This window comes from Helianthus annuus, chromosome 6 (genome assembly GCF_002127325.2).
Source record: "Helianthus annuus cultivar XRQ/B chromosome 6, HanXRQr2.0-SUNRISE, whole genome shotgun sequence".
NCBI classification, from domain to species: domain Eukaryota; kingdom Viridiplantae; phylum Streptophyta; class Magnoliopsida; order Asterales; family Asteraceae; genus Helianthus; species Helianthus annuus.
Window position 1 is genome coordinate 34,304,168 of NC_035438.2, and position 22,733 is coordinate 34,326,900.

Genomic DNA, 22,733 nt, shown 5'->3' on the forward strand with positions numbered 1-22,733 from the left:
AGCCGTCTGGCTTGCTACAACAGCCTGAACTTCCCGAGTGGAAGTGGGAATGTGTAACTATGGACTTCATAACCAAGTTACCCAAAACCAGGAAAGGAAACGATACAATATGGGTCATAGTCGATAGGCTGACTAAATCAGCTCATTTTCTACCCATCAAGGAGACATATAGCTCCGATATGTTAGCCCAACTTTATGTTGATAAGATTGTAGCCTTACACGGCATACCTGTGTCTATTATCTCCGACAGGGATACTAGATACACGTCTCATTTCTGGAAAAGTTTCCAGCAATCTTTGGGCACGCGTTTGAACTTTAGTACGGCTTACCATCCACAGACGGACGGTCAAAGTGAGCGTACTATCCAAACGCTGGAAGACATGCTTCGTGCATGTGCGATCGATTTAGGTGGTAACTGGGATAAAAACCTACCCCTGATCGAATTCTCCTACAATAATAGCTACCACACCAGCGTAAAGGCTGCGCCTTTTGAGGCATTATATGGTAGGAAATGTAGATCGCCTGTTTGTTGGGCGGAAGTAGGAGAGGTCCAATTATCGGGACCAGAGATTGTTTTCCAGACAACGGACAAGATTGTCCAGATCCGGGAACGTCTCAAGGCTGCCCGCGATAGGCAGAAGAGCTACGCTGATCCAAAGCGTAAGGATTTTCACTTCGAAGTGGGTGAAAAAGTATTACTTAAGGTGTCACCCTGGAAGGGGGTGATGCGTTTCGGCAAGAAGGGCAAGCTGAGTCCGAGGTACATAGGGCCTTTTGAGGTCATTGAACGAGTCGGATCAGTTGCCTATAAACTAAACTTGCCTGAAGAGCTCAATGGAATTCACAATGTGTTCCACATCTGCAATCTCAAAAAGTGCTTCGCCGACGAATCGTTGGTGATTCCACACACGGATGTGCATATAGATGAGAGCTTAAAGTTCATAGAAAAACCTTTGTCGATTGAAGATCGACAGGTGAAGAAGCTTCGCAGAAAGCACGTACCGATTGTAAAAGTCAAATGGGATGCTCGTAGAGGTCCTGAATATACGTGGGAAGTCGAAGCTACAATGAAAGAAAAATACCCCTATTTATTTGAGTAAATCTCGGGTCGAGATTTATTTTAAGGGGGTGAGGATGTAACACCTCAAATTTTTGTGTCCAATGATGTGTTAACACGTGTCATTTGTTTACACGTGGCATCTATAATAAATAAAGGACTAATTTTGACAAACCTTGAAAGTATATAAATTCGAGGGTTATAAATGTCAACAAGGGTAAATATACTGTATAGTATCCCTAAATAATGCTTAAACCTTCAAACGAATAAATTATAGATCGTACAAAAACAAAACGCGGAAGAAAGTGAGAGATTACAAACTACAGGGGTTAACTGTGTCAACATGTTTAATAATACCTCTGAGTGACCCTTTAACGTTCCAAAGACTTTGTAACGGTATTATACCCTCACTAAAATAATATATATAAATTTCGCGAAGTTTCGATATGAAACGAGAAAGTTACGATCGAATTCGTAGAAGGAGGGTTAAAAGCGTCAACAGTGAAAGTTAAGGCTTTCCAATATAATTAATAAATAAACCGGGGACTTAATAATGCGGGTAAATAACACGAGGCCCCTATCGGTAAATAACCAAGGGCCAAACCGCAAAGTTACCCCTTCAAAACCGAAAGGTCAGGTAAATAATTACGAAAGATTTCGTTATTAATGGCCGGATTCTGCAATCATTGCAAAAAGATTTAAAATTTCTGAAATCTTAACACTACGCGGCCAGCATTGCATATTGGGTTAAGTTGAGGCGGGCCGCGAGCCTCCTCAACTACGCGTCTGATCTTCTAATCCCAGGCGGCCCGCATTGTAAACGCATGGAACCTCCATGCGGGCCGCATTAGACGCCCAGATGCAGAATTGTTGTAACTACTTGGCCTTTGGACCATTTGAACGATCAAACCTCAATCAATGAGGCATGGGCACTCTATACTCGACCCATACACCTCTAGGACACCTACCCATCATCTCTGGACTATTGTGGTAGTTGTAATGATCATAGGGGCTTGTTCTTGGCTATAAATAGCACCTTTGTGTGCATAACATTCACAACAACTCAAACACACATCTCTGGCCATTCTAAAGGCTCCCAAGTGTTTCTTCTCTGCTCCATATTCAAGTTCTAACTTCTGTAAGTTACCTTGATCATCCATTGTTCAGTTTATGCTTAGTTGTTAGCTAAAAACCAAACCGTCGTAACTACGGTTTGACTTTACAATAACTCAGTGATGGTTCAGTCTTATGACGAATCAAAAGTAGTTATAAGTTGGTATCAATGGAGGTAATAAACCCCTAAAAGGGTTCCCTCTGATCACCACTCTAACTATGTCAAATGTCGAGTCAAACGCGCACTTAAAAAGTCAACAGAAAGCTATTTTAGCGATTTAAGCATAATCTGTAATGTACAAGTTATGGAACCTGTTTTGACAATCATAAAACATGATAATAAGTATATAAACCTGTTTGCGCTCGTTTGAATCGATCATTTACTATATTGAACCGGTTCGGAGTCGAAAGTCGCAAAAGTTTGACTTTTGCTTTGACTTCAGTTCTGACCCGTTTTAGTGAGGTATAAATATACCTTAAGACTCTCTTAGGACCAGGTCACATGTTGGTATAAACCTCTGTGGTCGGTTCATGAGTTATCCGAGTCTTTTGCGCAATTCCGTCATTCGCCTAAAAGTTGACCGTAACGGCCTTTTAAAATTAAAACGAGTATTTCGGACACGTGAACGGACCAAAACCTTGCTTGTTAAATTATAAGCATGTCCTTAAAGTTTCACGTCAATCCGAGGCCTAGAATGAGAGTTATGCTAAAAGGCGCACTTTTAAGAAAGTTTTGTAATTAACGGCGCAATTAGCATAACGCCCATCTAACCCAGGTTTTCGTCACCAAAACTTTTACCCACTGTGGTAAAATAATATTTTGGGAATTTTAAAGATTTTTAATAATTTTTACCTTGCTCATAACCTGCGGTTATGGCTACGGTTCGGTAAATACCGAATATGCCCTTTTTGGCCAAAACGGGAGTTCTACAAGGTCTTTTGACCCGATTCCAGTTGCTACTAGTTTTAAATAATAAATAAAGTATTTTAAGCTTTATAAGCTGTTCAGGAAACTCAGATTTCCTGTAGAACTCGAAAAGCCCTTTTAAAATCTTTAAAATGACCGAAAAGCCCCTACGGGGCATAATATTAACTTAAACTCGTTACGGGCATTACGGAAGGTATCCTACTGATACCAAAATACTTTTAAGGCATATTGACTTAGGAAATAAGCGTAGGACACTTATGGTTAACCGTTTCGCCTATTTGCGCACACGGTACGGCTCATGGAACTAGTTTTCGTGCAATAGCCGATATGGGTCAAATTATATTATTTGAACCCCAAAATCCAGAGTATGAACTATAAACCCATATAAAACAAGTCTCTGAACTTGTTGGGTCCAAATCATACTCCATTCTCGGTTTTCGCCTTTTCGTGCGAATTAACCATATCTATATATCGGAATCAACCGGTTTAAGCTACGGCTAATACAAGGACCGTTAGGATTCTAAGAGGTTAATTAAAACCTTCGTTCCAGATTAGGAGACCCAGTAAAAGCTATCGGTGACTTGATCTAAATTAAGGATTTATACTTGCAAAGGTAAATACTTTAACTTATTTCCCCTATATGGGCTTGGGTTACGGTATATTAATACCGCTTGATTGAGCATTATATAATTCCATCGCTTAGGTGGTTAATTGATTAAATATGATCGGCTCATTTAAACAGTTTTGTTGCTTATAAGCCTTTGGGGGGTTTAATGACCGTTGTCCCGGATATCCTTGGCATCATTTTACGAAATGGCCACGACCATCGACATCCCGGTGTAGGCGTACACCCGGTATAAAGTGTCGACATTAAAAATTAAAAGACGTAGCCGTTGGTTTTTATACTACGGTTTTACGCAAACGTGGTGTGTCTATAAATCTTTAACCCGGCACGACCCGGGCTACTGAACGCATAAAAGAACATGTAAAACGTTCACAAGATCATTATGAATTTTCCCAAGTTATAAAAGAGTTTGTGCCTTGTGCATTCAAATCAATTTTAATAAGCATTTTCAAATGTGTCAGTTGAATGTATTTACCAGTGTAAACTGACGTATTTTCCCCAAAAAGATTAAGTGCAGGTACCTAAACGTAAATTGGCTGGTATTAGCTCCCTAGCGTCGAGATAAGCCTCGCAAGCTTGATTGCAGTATCTGATGGAACAATACTTTATGATTATTACGATCCACTGTGGATATTCAACTTCTGTAATACATTGATATTATCACCAGAGGTTGAAATATATATAATTATCTTATGCTTCCGCTGTGCATTATATAATTGTGTGGTTTGACTATATTGTTGCCAACATCGTCACGGTAATCCCCCACCGGGCCCACCGGTGAGACACGTGGAAATCGGGGTGTGACAGAAAGTCATACCTTAATCACGCTTCCGCAAAAGCCAGGGTGTGACACTAGAGAGCCCCCTCGCACAATAGATCCCCAATTTAAACCCCTCAATGAGAAACCCCTATCATCAAGACTCGAACTTGAGACCTTGAGGGGAAAACTCACCCGGGCCCACCATAAGTGGAACTTAAATGCCTGTGGCCACCACTAGAGCACTAGTGGAATTACACAATCTCTAATTGCCTCTGCCATTGTCTAATCTGCTCAATCCTATCTCTAATGGCGTTACAGACAACCAACCCTTTCCTCCTAGACGTCACCAGAATGATATGTGCGGCACGTGTGGATCTGCTTATGTTTGGTTCTGCTTCTGTTTTTGCCAGAAAATCAGATCTGAAACAGTTCTGCTTCTGCATCGTCGCTAGATGGTGGTGGTTGGGTGTTTGTGATGATGGTGGTTGGGTGGTTACGGGTTGTTGCGTGGGTTTTGAATGGCGTCGCTAGTGGCAAAATTGAGAGAAGTAGGGGAGTTGAACTAAACTTATATATCTGTATATATAATACCAATTTCAGATTTAGTTTTGTTTTTTTATTATATTATTTTAAATAAATGGGTAAAAGGCTAAAATAGCCTTATGTGACCAGATTTAACTAGAAATATTAACTAAGTTAGGCCTAAAGGACATAACATACAGCATTGATGTACACAAAATGCAACATATAAATTACATCAATTATGGCATAAAACTAACTCTTTTTAGTACTAATGTTGGAAAAAGTGTGTTTTTGTCTTCCTTTCGTATTTTCAGGATTAAATGAGCTCAAATAAACAAAAGAAGCAAAAAGGCAGCTAAATCTAACACAAATACAAGAAAAGGAACAAACATGGCATGCCCGAACCCCCGACAGCATCTTCCCAAGCAAAACAAAAGAATATAAGGATGAACACGCCCCGTGCTCAGTGAGCACGGGGGCGTGCCCAAGTGTCAGCAGAAAAGACAAAGTTGTAGAAGCTTCCATCGCCCACCACGGTGTCGTGCTCAGCGGACACGGGGTCGTGGTCAAATATAAGATTCGCGAAATCCAGGCAAATCGTGATAGTACAGATATGCTTCTGCACACGGGGTCGTCCTCAGCGGACACGGGGGCGTGGTCAACTAATGCAGACAAACTGCAATTAATGAAGAAAGAGAGGAGGATGGACACAGGGCCGTGCCCAACGGACACGGGGCCGTGCCCGAGCTTCTGTTCAGCCTATAAATAAGAGTGCTTGGTTTACTTGCAACTCATCCCTTAGCACACCACCTCTCTCACACTTCACCCACCACCCACCACCATCACAACACCATCATCCACCACCATCATCCATTGTCCATCATAGAGTGTGTGAGTCGTCTCGGGATCCAAGATTGATCGTAAGTGATGTGTGTAAAATGCAACATATAAATCACATCAATTAAGGCATAAAACTAACCCTTTTTTAGTACTAATGTTGGAAAAAGAGTGTTTTTGTCTTCCTTTTGTATTTTCAGGATGAAATGAGCTCAAAATCACAAAAGAAGCAAAAAGACAGCTAATTCTACCATAAATACAAGAAAAAGGAACAAAAGTGGATTGCCCGGACCCTCAACGGCACCTCCCAAGGCAAAGGAGAAGAAACAGAGTCTGAACACGCCCCGTGTCCAGCGAACACGGGGGCGTGCCCAGGAAGCAGCAGAAAAGACAAACCAGTAGAAGCTTCCATTGCCCACCACGGGGCCGTGTCCAGCGAGCACGGGGGCGTGGTGAAAGTACAGCAGGCGCATTAATTGTAATTCGCAATTACAATTAATGAGGAGAGAGAGTGTCAGGCGGGCACGGGGCCGTGTCCAGCGGACACGGGGCCGTGTCCAGCCTTCTGTTCAGCCTATAAATAGAGGAGCTTGGCTTCATTCTCTCTCATCCCTTGGCACACCACCTCTCTCACACCTCATCCACCACCCACCACCACCATAACACCATCATCCACCACCATCATCCATTGTCCATCGTAGAGTGTGTGAGTCGTCTCGGGATCCAAGATTGATCGTAAGAGTTCTTGACAATCAAGGCCATGTTTGCCTAAGTCTCTTACATCACTTGGTGAAGACAAGTGTTTAGTATAATACTTTTTATTTTTAATCTTTTGCACTTTTTATTTGGTTTTGTATTAATGACTTTAATAACTAGTTACTTATGTTGAAGGTGATCTTTCCTTATCGTTTGTCCGTGGTGTCTTGGCATTATTTTACTGTCTATATAAAATAAAAGATTTTCACCATTCATATCTCCACGGTCTATATGGAGGTATGTTGGCTACCTGGTCGGGGGTTAAGGGAACGGTTTGGTAAGGGTCTTGCCCTTGTTCAGCGTTTAGAGGTCCTGCTTGGGACCTGGGTCAAATTTAGTAGGATCTCCTTCAATGCCCATAGGTATTGGATGGCGGGGATCCAAACTCTTTGACCCCCTCATAAGTTAACTACTATTAATACTATAACCCGGTTATTTAGGACTGTATCCCTGCTAACTCAGACTACTTAGCCGAGGGTAACGTCACCGCCAAAAGCGGGGCCTACCACAATTTGCATTAATAACTTAATTCATTATCTTTCAATAATCCGACCCTTTAGGATTGTATCCTTGCTGACTCAAACTACTGGGTTGAGGGTAACGTCGCCTTCAAAAGAGGGGCCTACTACAATAACTAAGATAATCTCTTAAACAAGTGCAAAAGTGCGAAAATAATCAAAGGTTATACTAATACACGTGTCGGATCCAAGTGATTCATCTTGTCTATCTGTTTTTATTTTATTTTTATTTTCAGCATTTAGTTAGTTTTTATTTTTCTTAGTTTAAAACATTTTTCTAACCTTTTTGATTTGATTAGACGTTGAGGATAAACCGGTATTAAAAGCTCTTGTGTCCTTGGACGACCTCGGTATCTTACCAACACTATACTACGTCCACGATGGGTGCACTTGCCCATATGTGTGTTTAGTGTTAGTGAATATCGTGTTTTATAAATTTAAAACTTGGCTAAAAGTGTAAAAAGGGGCTTAAATACATCTAAAAATATAACACACTTCACGCACATCAAGTTTTTGGCGCCGTTGCCGGGGACACAAGGATTTTAAGAAAGTTAGGAATCAACGGCCTAATCATTTTTTTTATTTTTCTTTAATTTTTTAGGATTTTTCTTAGATTTTTAGCTTCTGCAGAGCTCAACACGGGGCCGTGCCTGCTGAACACGCCCCGTGCTCAATCATTGGAACTGGCAATCCTGTTTTAAGTCAGACAGTAGGCTGAACACGGGGCCGTGTCCACTGAACACGCCCCCGTGCCCAAGATTCAGTTGCTGAAAACAGAACCGTTAGATCCCGGCGGTTGGTAATTTCTGACACAAACATGAGTGATAGTAATTCTTTTTACTTTCGGCACTCTTATGGTTTGTGGTGTCGAATATGTGGAGGCGAACATGAGGAATTAAAATGTTTTTTCCTCACTTATAGGCCCCACTATATAGACCCACCGATTCCTTGTAACCTTAAGAGGGGCGAAAGTAAAAATAAGCACTATTTCTCCCTCGAATGCGCCCAGCCAGATATTCTAGGAGAAATGCTCCTTGACGAGCTATTTCAACTAGAAGAACTACTTCTCAATTGGTCAAAAGAACTCAGGAAGGATTTTTTAGATCCATCCCAAGATGATGACCATGAGGAAGTGTTGGAACCGCATTCCGACAACCTCGTTGCTCCCGAAAATACCTTCTTACCTAGAAAAGACGCGGACGATAGTCGTCCCTGTGTCGATTGTGCCGTGAAGGACTCCCCATCGACTTCGTTCGATGCATACATAGACCTGAGCGATTCGGCATACACCTTCTTTAACAAGAGCCCGGGAAAGGGTTGGACTTGTCCACCTAGAATGAAAATAGGAATTACCCTCACCGACAACCTCTTGCGTTCTCGCCTTAGTATAGGACAATTAAGGTATCTTAGGCACTTTGGGGTTGTTCCAACAAGTCAAGAACCACCCGATATAGATTAGCTCCTTAGTAAAGACAAAACTTCATAAGACAGCTTTCCGACACGGGGCCGTGCCCGGCCAACACGCCCCCGTGTCCACCAAAAGATTCCCCTCTGAACAGAACGTCAGAATACGGACAAACTGTGTCAGAATTTCATCTGCACACGGGGCCGTGTCCAGCAGGCTGTCGTTTTCTATAAATGCAGCCAAAAATCCTGCACATTTGGACCAACTTGGGGACAGAGATTTGAAGGAATCTTCTCTCAAACAATCCTAGGTAAGTCTAAAAGAAGTTTCCAACAACCCATCTTGTCCTTTCCTCTTCTAGACATTTCCTTCTTCTTCATCTTTCTTCAAGAACTACCATGAAAAGTTTGAATTTTCAATCTTTGTGGTAGGAAACAATGAGTTTTGATCATAGAATCTTGGTAAAAACATGTTATGTAACATTGTTTAAAGTTATTTACTGTCAAAAAGCTTGCATAAACTCAGAAAATAACTTAAAAACCCAAGATTCCTTGCTCCAAAATTCTGCAGAAAGATGAACACGGGGCCGTGCTCAATGAGCACGGGGCCGTGTCCAGAAACTGTTTCGTCATATAAACTGCTTTTGGTTTATTTTTCGTAGAATGGCGAGTGAAAACAGTGAAACATCATCCGTTCATTCCTCAAACAGCCGAAGGGGAAGGAGGCCTTCCGTTGAAGCTACACTTGTGCACTACGTGATAGCGCTAAGGGAAGCTCTCGATGAAATGACGTCAGTAGAGGAGGTCCTCATTGACCGTATTAACGATCTTGCCATGGGACTTGAAAGCAGCTTCCAAGAGATTAACCTTTTGCACCAAAGGTTAAACATTTTGGTAGCACCCCCTATGGAACCAGTCCTTCCACAACAAGACTGGAACTTGGCACTCGGTGTTAACAACCCTACCGGGTGGGGAGACTTTCCCGCAGAACCTCCTATGGAAAACCCACAAGAAGTTCCAGCGGAAGTTGAAACTCCTCAAACCAATGCAAACGAGCCCTCTTTTCTCCTCCCAAGGGAGGTAGAGGAGTGGCTTGCCGACATATGAGGAGAACCGTACCCGAAAGGAGGAGTTCTACAAAGCCTTATCTAACCAAGACTAGTATCTTCTTGGAAATTTTGCTAAATTAAAATAAAACATAGGGCTAGAACTCCATAAGTTTAATATCTATGTAATTTTTATCTTTATGTAATGTCTCTCTATGATTTGCAATGTTATGATGGTTTTTAAGATTGATGGTTGTTTTGAGAATAGAACACACTCATGGTGGTAATGGATGAAAAAGGGAACGAGAAAAATGGAACCATGCACGAAGAACAGAGCAACCCGACAAAAATCTCCATTACAGAAGGCTCAACACGGGCCGTGCCCAACCAACACGGCCCCGTGCTGAGCCCCTGCAGAAAAATCACCCAGTTCAGGTAACTGGACACGGGCCGTGTTCAGCGGACACGCCCCCGTGTCCAGGCTTCTGTTTGAATTCTGTAATTTTTGTTACTGGCACTTGACCACGGGGCCGTGCCCGGTGAACACGGGGCCGTGTCCAGGATGCCAGTAACACAAAACTTTGCTTTTAAACCCACTTTTACACATTCTAATCAACCAAAAACATTATTTTTTGGACACATTGAGGACAATGTGTAATTTAAGTGTGGGGGGGATGCTAAAACCTTGAAATTTTGCAAAATCCTAAACACAAGCCTTACACAAAACTCTATTGGAACCGCTAAACACCCCAAATTTTTTCAAAAACTTTTTCATTTTTTTTATTTACTTGTCTTAGTTTAAGTTGGGAAGAACAAGTTCTAAAAAGGTTATATTTTTACAAGTTTACAACCGATAGCGTCGTGATAAAAAAGGAACCAACATAAGAAAATTATGAAACGGCATAACAAGTCTAGTTTAAAAGTCGATTATATATGCTTGGTCACATTAAAAACCCATTCCCACAAAAGTGAGTTTTGAGCCTTTATTGAGCATAAAAATACACATATTTAGATCAAATGCTCATTTTTCGTTTCTTGTGTGAATAGCCGCTCGGTCCTTACGAATCTAGAACTTGCCACGACGATACATTCCCGGTCCTTACCAACTTAAACCCAAGTAAGTAAATGATGGAGGCATTAGGACTAACCATTTTTCTTTCAAAACCATTATTTTTCATTTTTTTTACCTACCCAAAATCCCCCTAGATAGCCCCTTTGAGCCTAAACCTTTCATTTCATTACCCCAAAACCCTTTTTACCCACCAAAAACCTTTTTATTTATTTTTTTTTTTTAGTAACAAGTTCGCTTTTTCGTAAACTCACCTTTTTATGTGACGAAAAAAAAATGATGATGAAGTCAAAAACAAACAAAAGCTATAAAAAGCTTGTTTGGAGAAATACTTCAAAATAAAAAGTCACTAAAAATAAGGTACTTCACGAAAACCGACGCTTGTTACGATTTTCGCCCTTTTTACTAACCACTAACCAACCACCCACCTTTAAACCCAAGCCTTCACCCAAAAAGTCCTCTTGATATTTACAAAGGTAAAAAGTTAAAAAGGAGGAGGATTGATTCCTTGGCAAGCCTATGGAAGACGTAAGTTCCGTGCCGCTCTTGAGTGATTCACTAAAATATACACCTTCGGCCGAGTGTTGAGTGATCTCCCGTGAGGTATGTGAACTTGTATATAAATGGAATTTTAATAAGGCATGCTATGCCCAAATAAGTAATTTATCTTATGAAAAGTTCAAAATAAATCATAACGAATAGGATTGTAAATAAATAAAAATAAAGCCTATAAAAACCTTGGATTCCCGACCCTCTAGGACAAGCTAAAAAACTTCTCTTCTACCTATTCCATTTGGGAGTGTAAGCCACATTTAAAGAGTTTTGCTTGAGGACAAGCAAAAGTTCAAGTGTGGGGGTATTTGATATGTGTAAAATGCAACATATAAATCACATCAATTAAGGCATAAAACTAACCCTTTTTTAGTACTAATGTTGGAAAAAGAGTGTTTTTGTCTTCCTTTTGTATTTTCAGGATGAAATGAGCTCAAAATCACAAAAGAAGCAAAAAGACAGCTAATTCTACCATAAATACAAGAAAAAGGAACAAAAGTGGATTGCCCGGACCCTCAACGGCACCTCCCAAGGCAAAGGAGAAGAAACAGAGTCTGAACACGCCCCGTGTCCAGCGAACACGGGGGCGTGCCCAGGAAGCAGCAGAAAAGACAAACCAGTAGAAGCTTCCATTGCCCACCACGGGGCCGTGTCCAGCGAGCACGGGGGCGTGGTGAAAGTACAGCAGGCGCATTAATTGTAATTCGCAATTACAATTAATGAGGAGAGAGAGTGTCAGGCGGGCACGGGGCCGTGTCCAGCGGACACGGGGCCGTGTCCAGCCTTCTGTTCAGCCTATAAATAGAGGAGCTTGGCTTCATTCTCTCTCATCCCTTGGCACACCACCTCTCTCACACCTCATCCACCACCCACCACCACCATAACACCATCATCCACCACCATCATCCATTGTCCATCGTAGAGTGTGTGAGTCGTCTCGGGATCCAAGATTGATCGTAAGAGTTCTTGACAATCAAGGCCATGTTTGCCTAAGTCTCTTACATCACTTGGTGAAGACAAGTGTTTAGTATAATACTTTTTATTTTTAATCTTTTGCACTTTTTATTTGGTTTTGTATTAATGACTTTAATAACTAGTTACTTATGTTGAAGGTGATCTTTCCTTATCGTTTGTCCGTGGTGTCTTGGCATTATTTTACTGTCTATATAAAATAAAAGATTTTCACCATTCATATCTCCACGGTCTATATGGAGGTATGTTGGCTACCTGGTCGGGGGTTAAGGGAACGGTTTGGTAAGGGTCTTGCCCTTGTTCAGCGTTTAGAGGTCCTGCTTGGGACCTGGGTCAAATTTAGTAGGATCTCCTTCAATGCCCATAGGTATTGGATGGCGGGGATCCAAACTCTTTGACCCCCTCATAAGTTAACTACTATTAATACTATAACCCGGTTATTTAGGACTGTATCCCTGCTGACTCAGACTACTTAGCCGAGGGTAACGTCACCGCCAAAAGCGGGGCCTACCACAATTTGCATTAATAACTTAATTCATTATCTTTCAATAATCCGACCCTTTAGGATTGTATCCTTGCTGACTCAAACTACTGGGTTGAGGGTAACGTCGACTTCAAAAGAGGGGCCTACTACAATAACTAAGATAATCTCTTAAACAAGTGCAAAAGTGCGAAAATAATCAAAGGTTATACTAATACACGTGTCGGATCCAAGTGATTCATCTTGTCTATCTGTTTTTATTTTATTTTTATTTTCAGCATTTAGTTAGTTTTTATTTTTCTTAGTTTAAAACATTTTTCTAACCTTTTTGATTTGATTAGACGTTGACGATAAACCGGTATTAAAAGCTCTTGTGTCCTTGGACGACCTCGGTATCTTACCAACACTATACTACGTCCACGATGGATGCACTTGCCCATATGTGTGTTTAGTGTTAGTGAATATCGTGTTTTATAAATTTAAAACTTGGCTAAAAGTGTAAAAAGGGGCTTAAATACATCTAAAAATATAACACACTTCACGCACATCAGTAAGAGTTCTTGACAATCAAAGGCCATGTTTGCCTAAGTATCTTACATCACTTGGTGAAGACAAGTGTTTAGTGTAATACTTTTTATTTTTAATCTTTTCGCACTTTTTATTTGGTTATGTATTAATGACTTTAATAACTAGTTTCTTATGTTGAAGGTGATTCTTCCTTGTCGTTTGTCCGTGGTGTCTTGGCATTATTTTACTGTCTATATAAAATAAAAGATTTTCACCATTCATATCTCCACGGTCTATATGGAGATATGTTGGCTACTTGGTCGGGGGTTAAGGGAACGGTCTGGTAAGAGTCTTGCCGTTGTTCAGTGTATAGATCCTGTAAAGGACCTGGGTCAAATTTAGGTCCTCTTCAATACCCACCGGTATTGGATGGCGGGGGTCCAAACTCTTCGATCCCCTCATAAGTTAAACTACTATTAAAACTTTAACCCGGCTACTTAGGACTGTATCCCTGCTGACTCAGACTACTTAGCCGAGGGTAACGTCACCTTCAAAAGAGGGGCCTACCACATTATGCATTAATAACTTAATTAATTATCTTTCAATAATCTGACCCTTTAGGATTGTATCTTTGCTGACTCAAACTACTGGGTTGAGGGTAACGTCGCCTTCAAAAGAGGGGCCTACTACAATAACTAAGATAATCTCTTAAAATATGCAAAAGTGTGGAAATAATCAAAGGATACACTACACACGAGTCGGATCCAAGTGATTCCTCTTGTCTATCTGTTTTTACTTTTATTTTTTATTTTCAGCATTTTAGTTAGTTTTATTTTTCTAGTTTAAAACCTTTTTTCTAACTTTTGATTTGATTAGATATTGAGGATAAACCGGTACTAAAAGCTCTTGTGTCCTTGGACGACCTCGGTATCTTACCAACACTATACTACGTCCACGATGGGTGCACTTGCCCATATGTGTCTTTAGTGTTAGTAAATATCGTGTTTTATAAATTTAAAACTTGGCTAAAAAGTGTAAAACGGGCTTAAAATATACACCTAATATATATCACACCTAACGCACATCAAGTTTTTGGCGTCGTTTCCGGGGACACAAGGATTTTAAGAAAGTTAGGAATCAATGGCCTAATCGTTTTTCTAAATTTTTCTTTTGTTTTTAGGATTTTTTGAAATTTTTCAGCTTCTACAGAACTCAGCACGGGTCGTGCCCGCTGAACACGCCCTGTGCCCAATCATTGGAACTCGCAATCTTGTTTTAAGTCAGACAGTAAGCTGAACACGGGGTCGTGCCCACTCAACACGCCCCCGTGGTTCTGACACAAACATGAGTGATACTGATACATTTTACTTTCGACACTCTTATGCTACGTGGTGTCAAATATGTGGAGGCTCTCATGAAGAATTAAAATGTTTCTTTCTGAATTATAAGCCCCACTATATAGACCCATTATTTTCCTGTATCCTTAAGAGGGGCGAAAGTAAAAACAATCCCTATCTCTCCCTCGAATGCGCCCAACCGGACATTCTAGGAGAAATGCTTCTTGATGAACTATTTCAACTAGAAGATCTAATTCTTAATTGGTTAAAAGAACTTGAGATGGATTTTATTGACTCATCTCAAGACGACACCAAAGAAGGATTGTTGGGATCGCATTCAAACAACTCTAATATTCCCGATGATACCTCCAACTCTAGCGAGGACTGGATCGATAGTCGTCCCTGTGCCGATTGTGCCGTGAAGGACTCTCCATCGACTTTGTTCGGTGCATACATAGACCTGAGCGATTCGGCATACACCTTCTTTAACGATAGCCCGGGAAAGGGTTGGACTTGTCCACCTACATTTAGCAAAGGAATCACCCTCACCGACAACCTCTTGCGTTCTCGTCTTAATCTGGAACAATTAAGGTATCTTAGGCACTTTGGGGTTGTTCCATCAAGTAAGGAACCACCCGATATGAATAAATTCCTTAAAAATAGACAAACTTCATAAACAGCCTTTTGACACGGGGTCGTGCCCAGCCGACACGCCCTCGTGTCCACCAGAAAGATTCCTTTCTGACTTTCTGTCAGAATACGGACAAAGTGTGTCAGGATCTAGCCTGCACACGGGGCCGTGTCCAGCCGACACGGGGCCGTGTCCAGCTTGTTGTCGTTTTCTATAAATGCAGCCAAGAATCCTGCACATTTGGACCATCCAGGGACAGAGATTTGAAGGAATCTTCTCACATACCATCCTAGGTAGTTGCTAAAAGAAGCTTCTAACAACCATCTTGTCCTTTCCTCTTTTATCCATTTCCTTCTTCTTCATCTTTCTTGCTCCAAAACCTCCATTAAAGCTTGAGATTTCAAGCTTTATTGTGAGGATTGTTGATTTTGGTTCAAGGAATCTTGTTAAAAATAAGTTGTATAATGTTGTTTTAAGTTATTATTACTCAAAAAGGCTTCACAAATTGGAAAAATAACTTGAAACTTCGAGATTTCTTGTTCCAAAATTCTGCAGAAAGGTGAACACAGGGCCGTGCTCATTGAGCACGGGGCCGTGTCCAAAGTACTGTTTCATCAAAATAAGCTATTTCCGGTTTGTTTTCGCAGAATGTCAAGTCAAAACAGTGGAACATCTTCTGCATATTCCAGAAACAGTAGAAGAGAGAGAAGGTCCTCAATTGAAGCTACCCTCGTACGCTACGTCATGGCACTGCGGGAAGCTCTTGATGAGATGACTTCGGTAGAGGAGGTCCTAATAGACCGTATAAATTATCTTACGGTGGGGCTGGAAAACAGTTTTCAAGAAATTAACCTCTTGCACCAGAGGTTAAACATTCTTGTAACACCTCCCATGGAACCAATCCTCCCTCAAGAGGATTGGAACCTAGCACTTGGAGTCAACAATCCTACCGGATGGGATGACATTCTAGCAGAGCCTCCACTTGAAGATCTACAAGAAGTTCTGGTGGAAGTTGTACCCCCTCAAACCGACGCCAACGATCCCGCCTTCCTCCTCCCAAGAGAGATAGAGGAATGGCTCGCCGACGTGTGAGGAACCCATGCCCGGAGGAAGGAGTTCTTTGAAGCCACATCCAACCGAGAGAATTATCTTTTCGGAAATTTTGCTAATTAGAATAACTTTTAGGCTAGAACTTCTTGGTTTAAGCTTCTTGTGCTTCATTTAACTTGCTTATCTAAATTACTAGCTTTCTAGGATTATGTAATTTTCTCTATTACTTTAATGAAATGATGTTTTTAGTGTTTGGGTGATGTTGTAATGGTTAAAACACACTCGGGATGGTGAAGGATAATAAGGGAAACTTGCACCAGCGCCCCATGCACGAAAACAGAACCATCCGACAAATTTTCTTCGTTACAGCAAGTTCAACACGGGCCGTGTACACCCGACACGGCCCCGTGCTGCGGAATCTGTAGAAAATGCCCAGTTCAGGTAACTGGACACGGGCTGTGTTCACTGAACACGCCCCCGTGTCCAGGCTTCTGTTTCTTTTTACAAACTTTTGTTACTGGCACTTGAACACGGAGTCGTGCCCGGACACCACGGGGCCGTGTCCAGAGTACCAGTAACATGAAATTTTGCTTTTTCACACCTTTTTACACATTCAATCAACCTAAAAACTTATTTTTTGGACACATTGAGGACAATGTGTAATTTAAGTGTGGGGGGGGGGGGATGCTAAAACTTTGATTCTTGCAAGTCCTAATTAACAAGCCTTACACAAAACTCTATTGGAACCGCTAATCACCCCAATTTTTTTTCAAAAAATTTTCATTTTTTTTACTTGTCTAAGTTTAAGTTGGGAATTAAAATTCTAAAAAGGTTATATTTTTACAAATTTACAACCGATAGCATCGTGATAAAAAGAACCAACATAAGAAAATTATGAAGCGGCATGACAAACTTAGTTGAAATTTGATTATATATGCTTGATCACATAAAAACCCATTTCCACAAAAGTGAGTTTTGAGCCTTTATTGAGCATACAAATACATATCTTTAAACTAAATGCTCATTTTTCGTTTCTTGTGTGAATAGCCGCTTGGTTCTTACAACTCTAGAACTTGCCACGACAATACATTCCCGGTCCTTACCAACTTAAACCCGAGTAAGTAAATGATGGAGGCATTAAGACTAACCCTTTTTATTTCTACACCATTATTTTTTTTTACCATCTACCCAAAATCCCCCTAGTTAACCCCTTTGAGCCTAAACCTTTTCATTTCTTAACCCACTTCAAACACCCTTTTTACCCACCTAAACCCTTTTCCTTTTAAACCCTTTATTTTAGTAACAAAGCTCGGTTTCTCTTATTACTTTGAAATATATATATATATATATATATACATATATATATATAATACAATGATGAAAATGAAGCCAAAGAAATAAACAAACAAGTTTATCAAAAATAACTTCGTTTGAAATGCTTCATCAAAATAAAAAGTTTTGAAAAATATCAAGTCTTACGAAAACCGACGCTTTTTACGCTTTTCGCCCCTTTACTAACCACTAACCCAACCACCCACCTTTAGCCCAAGCCTAACCCTTCCCCCAAAAAGTCCTCTTGATATCTAAAAAGGGCTATAGTTAAAAAGGAGGAGGATTGATTACTTGGCAAGCATATGGTAAGAGTAAGTTCCATGCCGCTCTCGAGTGATTCACTAAAAATACACCTTCGGCCGAGTGTTGAGTGATCCCCCGTGAGGTATGTGAACTCGTATATAAATAGAATTTTAAAAAAGGCATGTTATGCCCTAATAAGTAATTTATCTTATGAAACGTTTTTAATAAATCATGACGAATAGGATTGTAAATAAATAAAAATAAAACTCAATAATGAATCTTGGAAATCCCGACACTCTATGACAAGCCCAAAAACCTTCTCTTCTACCCATTCCATTTGGGAGTGTAAAGCCACATTATAAAGAGTTTTGCTTGAGGACAAGCAAAGATTCAAGTGTGGGGGTATTTGATGTACACAAAATGCAACATATAAATTACATCAATTATGGCATAAAACTAACCCTTTTTTAGTACTAATGTTGGAAAAAGTGTGTTTTTGTCTTCCTTTTGTATTTTCAGGATTAAATAAGCTCAAATAAACAAAAGAAGCAAAAAGGCAGCTAAATCTAACACAAATACAAGAAAAGGAACAAACGTGGCATGCCCGACCCCCCGACAGCATCTTCCCAAGCCAAGCAAAACAAAAGAACAGAAGGCTGAACACGCCCCGTGCTCACTGAGCACGGGGGCGTGCCCAAGTGTCAGCAGAAAAGACAAAGTTGTAGAAGCTTTGTGCTCAGCGGACACGGGGCCGTGGTCAACTATAAGATTCACGAAATCCAGGCAAATCTTGATAGTACAGATATGCTTCTGTACACGGGGTCGTGCTCAGCGGACACGGGGGCGTGGTCAACTAATGCAGACAAACTGAAATTAATGAAGAAAGAGAGGAGGATGGACACAGGGTCGTGCCCAATGGACACGGGGCCTTGCCCGAGCTTCTGTTCAGCCTATAAATAGGAGTGCTTGGTTCACTTGCAACTCATCCCTTGGCACACCACCTCTCTCACACTTCACCCACCAACCACCACCATCACAACACCATCATCCACCACCATCATCCATTGTCCATCATAGAGTGTGTGAGTCGTCTCGTGATCCAAGATTGATCGTAAGAGTTCTTGACAATCAAAGGCCATGTTTGCCTAAGTCTCTTACATCACTTGGTGAAGACAAATGTTTAGTGTAATACTTTTTTATTTTTAATCTTTTCGCACTTTTTATTTGGTTATGTATTAATGACTTTAATAACTAGTTTCTTATGTTGAAGGTGATTCTTCCTTGTCGTTTGTCCGTGGTGTCTTGGCATTATTTTACTGTCTATATAAAATAAAAGATTTTCACCATTCATATCTCCACGGTCTATATGGAGATATGTTGGCTACCTGGTCGGGGGTTAAGGGAACGGTTTGGTAAGAGTCTTGCCATTGTTCAGCGTATAGATCCTGCAAAGAACCTGGGTCAAATTTAGTAGGACCTCCTTCAATGTAACAACTCTCACCAAAACCATTATTTATTATTTTATTTGTCCAATAGGAAACCCTAATTGAGACCCCCAAGGGATCCTGCATAAACCCTAAAATTTTCAGAACAATCGGAATCAGGATCAGGGCCCCTAAAACTCGGGGGGGGGGGGTAAACCCTAGTCGGTAATATCTAAACAGTTTTACGTGTAAAACGAATTTGAACGAACGACCAACTCACCCAAGCTACTGAGACACGGGGCTACCCTATTGTAACACCCCGAAAACGGGTTTGGTGATTAAATCCCGTTAATACTAAAGACGGGGAAAGTACCGTTAGTGGTAAAAGTAAACTGGTAAGTATTAGGAATTTATTTAAATAATCCTAATATTTATTTAAAGTGAATCAGAGTTTTCAAGAAAAATAGGATAGATAAAAGGCCCAATTTAACGGGACTTAAAGTAGAACGGGTTATGATTTCCCGAACCCACTAAACTGACTAGGAAATAAATAACCTAGTTAGTTGGTTGTCTTGTGTTAAAGCATGAATAGGGTTAAAATGCAACTAGATTATAAGTTGTACAAAATGGAAGGGCCTAAGTTGTAAGAATTGAAACTATAATATTAATTTTAATAAAAATTAAAACCAAAGCACCATTTTGAAGGTGTTGGTCGTACAGAAGAAGAGCAGGGGCGACTCCCCACTCTCAAACCCTAAAAACTCACTAAACTTGCAAATTGAAGGCTCAATCCAAGTCAAAATCGAAATTAAAGTGTAGATTATTGATCCTCATCACAAGAGGATTACAAGGTATGTAAAATTTCATGAAAACCTTCAACTTGAATTTCTCATGTAATTGGGAAAATCTGAAACTATAATTGCATGTGTGTCTTATGATGATTTAGGAACAACTATAGTGTCTAGGGACAAACCCTAGACAAATACAAGTTGAAATCATGTGAGATTTTAGTAAAATCCATGATCACCATTGTAGGTGATTAGTGGGTTATGTAGATTTTAATAAACACTAGGAAATTGGGTGATATTCTAGTGTAATTTGACAATTGTGAAGTGACTTCAGAATTATAGAAGTTAACAACTTTGTAAGATGGTTGGTTTATGTGAAATTAGGGCTAAGAGATAAGCTAGAGACTTGATAAATAAACATGTGAAATTCTGCCCTTAAAGTGTTTGTTGAAATGCCTCAAAGAAGGCTCGAAACTACAATTTTTGTAGTTAAAACACCTAATTGTGATGTTTTGGCTATTATGCAAAATGTGATTAAAAAGAGTTCTAAATGTGATAAACGTGGTTAGAACTTTGGTTAAAACGGTGGTCTAAAGATAACGCCTACCGGGTAATTAAAGAACGCTAAAACTAGTTGATGAACTCGATTACGCAATTAGTATACAAACGGGCATTTGACTTTTAGAAAAAGTCAAACTGACCTACGATGTGATGAATGATAATTAGACATAGAAAATAAGTGAGGTGGAATAGTCGTGATTGTTATTGACTAATTTAACCGCCTTGTAAATGATGGATAATAGTTGGCGCTTAAACAAGCCAGGTGAAGCTTGGAGTGAAAGCGGGTCAAACGAGTCAAGCATAGAAGAAAAGCGTAGCTCGGATGCAAGGTAAGTGTAATTTACACACTTATGTAGAATACCCGTTTATTCGATACAATGTAAACGTGATAACAATAATATTGGAAATATGGAAATTTGTCAAATATCGACTAATGAAAATCAAGGTTAAAAGGATACCCATGGCGTAAGCCGAAATGGGTTGAATTTGTAAGAAAAGAGTGTAAAAGAAAAAAAGGGGTATGGTAATAAAATCCGAGATGGGATGGATGTATGAATTGGAGATCAAAAACGATGTTTTTGATTAAATAGATAATGTGGGCATATACTCCAAACGGGTCGAATGGTGGTGATAACACCATTTGACAATATCGACTAATGTGGTTGTCAAGTCTTATGTTAACAGGACCAATTAGCAAATTGGATAATTACGTCACCATTGATGGTGTGATAATGAAAACGAGGTATAAATCGGGTCTACTTATTGATCCGGGCCAGGTACGCATAATTATGTTGTAGTCAAGAATGCTATTTTGGTCGAATAATTTGAGAGAGAGTCCTTCGTCGTAAAAGGACCAAAATCGACCAAAACGCCCTTGCAGGCTAAGTTGAACAAACAACCCTTAAAGGTTGTTTGGAAGCGAATTTCATGATTAGATAAATACTTAGAATAAGTATAGAAGTTGAAAGATGTAATATGTTAGTCAAAACGCACTATTTTAGTTTTTGCCGTAAATTAAAGAACCAAGAGGTAAAAATTTGGTTTATATTGATCACCACATTAAACTCACCTTAAATACAGTTGTGGTGGGAGATTTTAGGATAAGAAATGTGGTGATGGAATGTTAGAAGCAATCGAAAGCGTTTTTAGGCTCGAAAGTGCTTAATTACCCTTAACGGGTCAAAATAAGCATCCAAGTAAAAATGGGTTTAATTTGAGTAATAAACCGGTGATTAGAATCTAATATGATAGGTAACATTAAGTTGAAGAAGTATATGTGATATAAGGGTCAAATAAACACGTTTGATGGTGAAATCACAAACGGGTCAAAATTGGCAAAAAGGGGTAATAACCGAAGAGTTAAAAGTCTGAAAATTTTATTATGTCGAATGTTGAATTTTAACTCCATTAGATGGAGAATTAAATTACGGACGCGTAGGAAAAAGAATCGCGTAAAACGGATCTATAACGAAGAAGTTATGGCCGTTTCCGTAAACTCCGGTCGTGCTGAGAATATGCAGCAACCAGCTGCAACAATCTGTCAAAAAGAGACCGTGGCGTAGCGCCACGGCCATGGTCGCGCGTGGCGACGACCTAATTTCTGAAAATATTGATTTTTCTTGTTTATTTCAAATATTTGACCCGATTAACTTGTTGTACTTGTTATTTAACTATCAAAACTGGCTTCTAAGTTGGTTTTGATCATAGGTGAATGTCGAGAGTGCACGGATGGAGATCAAGCGTCGAGCAAGAACCGAACACGAATACGAAATAAGCTTCCGCGCTATGTATCGTTATTATGTTAAACGACGAACGTACACGTGATATGTTGTATACATTTAAATTGTAAAAAGTTTTTAACAAACCCGTAATTTCCAATGCATATATAATCTTAATTACATGATTGTTTTCGTAAATGATACGTAAAACCTTAATTTATAAGAACGGGTGTTACACCTATGATAGGGTGGCACCCCTCGCGCCACGCGACAGCCCCTCGCGCCACGCGAGGGGGACTGTTTTTCAGATATAAATAGGGGAGTTTGGCACTTGCAATTCTGCGTTGGTTCGACGTACAAATTCGCTTTATACACCGAGATATCGTTCAATTACTACAAAACACACACGAACACAAAACGCTGCCGCACCAACTGGGTAATAACTCGATCGCTATTACGATTTAATGTCCGATCGATTGAAACTATCCAATGGATGTTTAAG

The 22,733-nt window shown here is 40.1% G+C and overlaps 1 long non-coding RNA gene across 1 annotated transcript; it reads left to right on the forward strand.

Annotated features, from left to right (window-relative positions):
- The first annotated feature begins 19,877 nt into the window (after positions 1-19,877).
- LOC110891859 lies at positions 19,878-22,411 on the forward strand. Its single transcript, XR_002565611.2, has 3 exons — positions 19,878-20,015; positions 20,756-20,842; positions 22,221-22,411. It is a non-coding gene; the product is annotated as an uncharacterized LOC110891859 (long non-coding RNA).
- Positions 22,412-22,733: the final 322 nt, after the last annotated feature.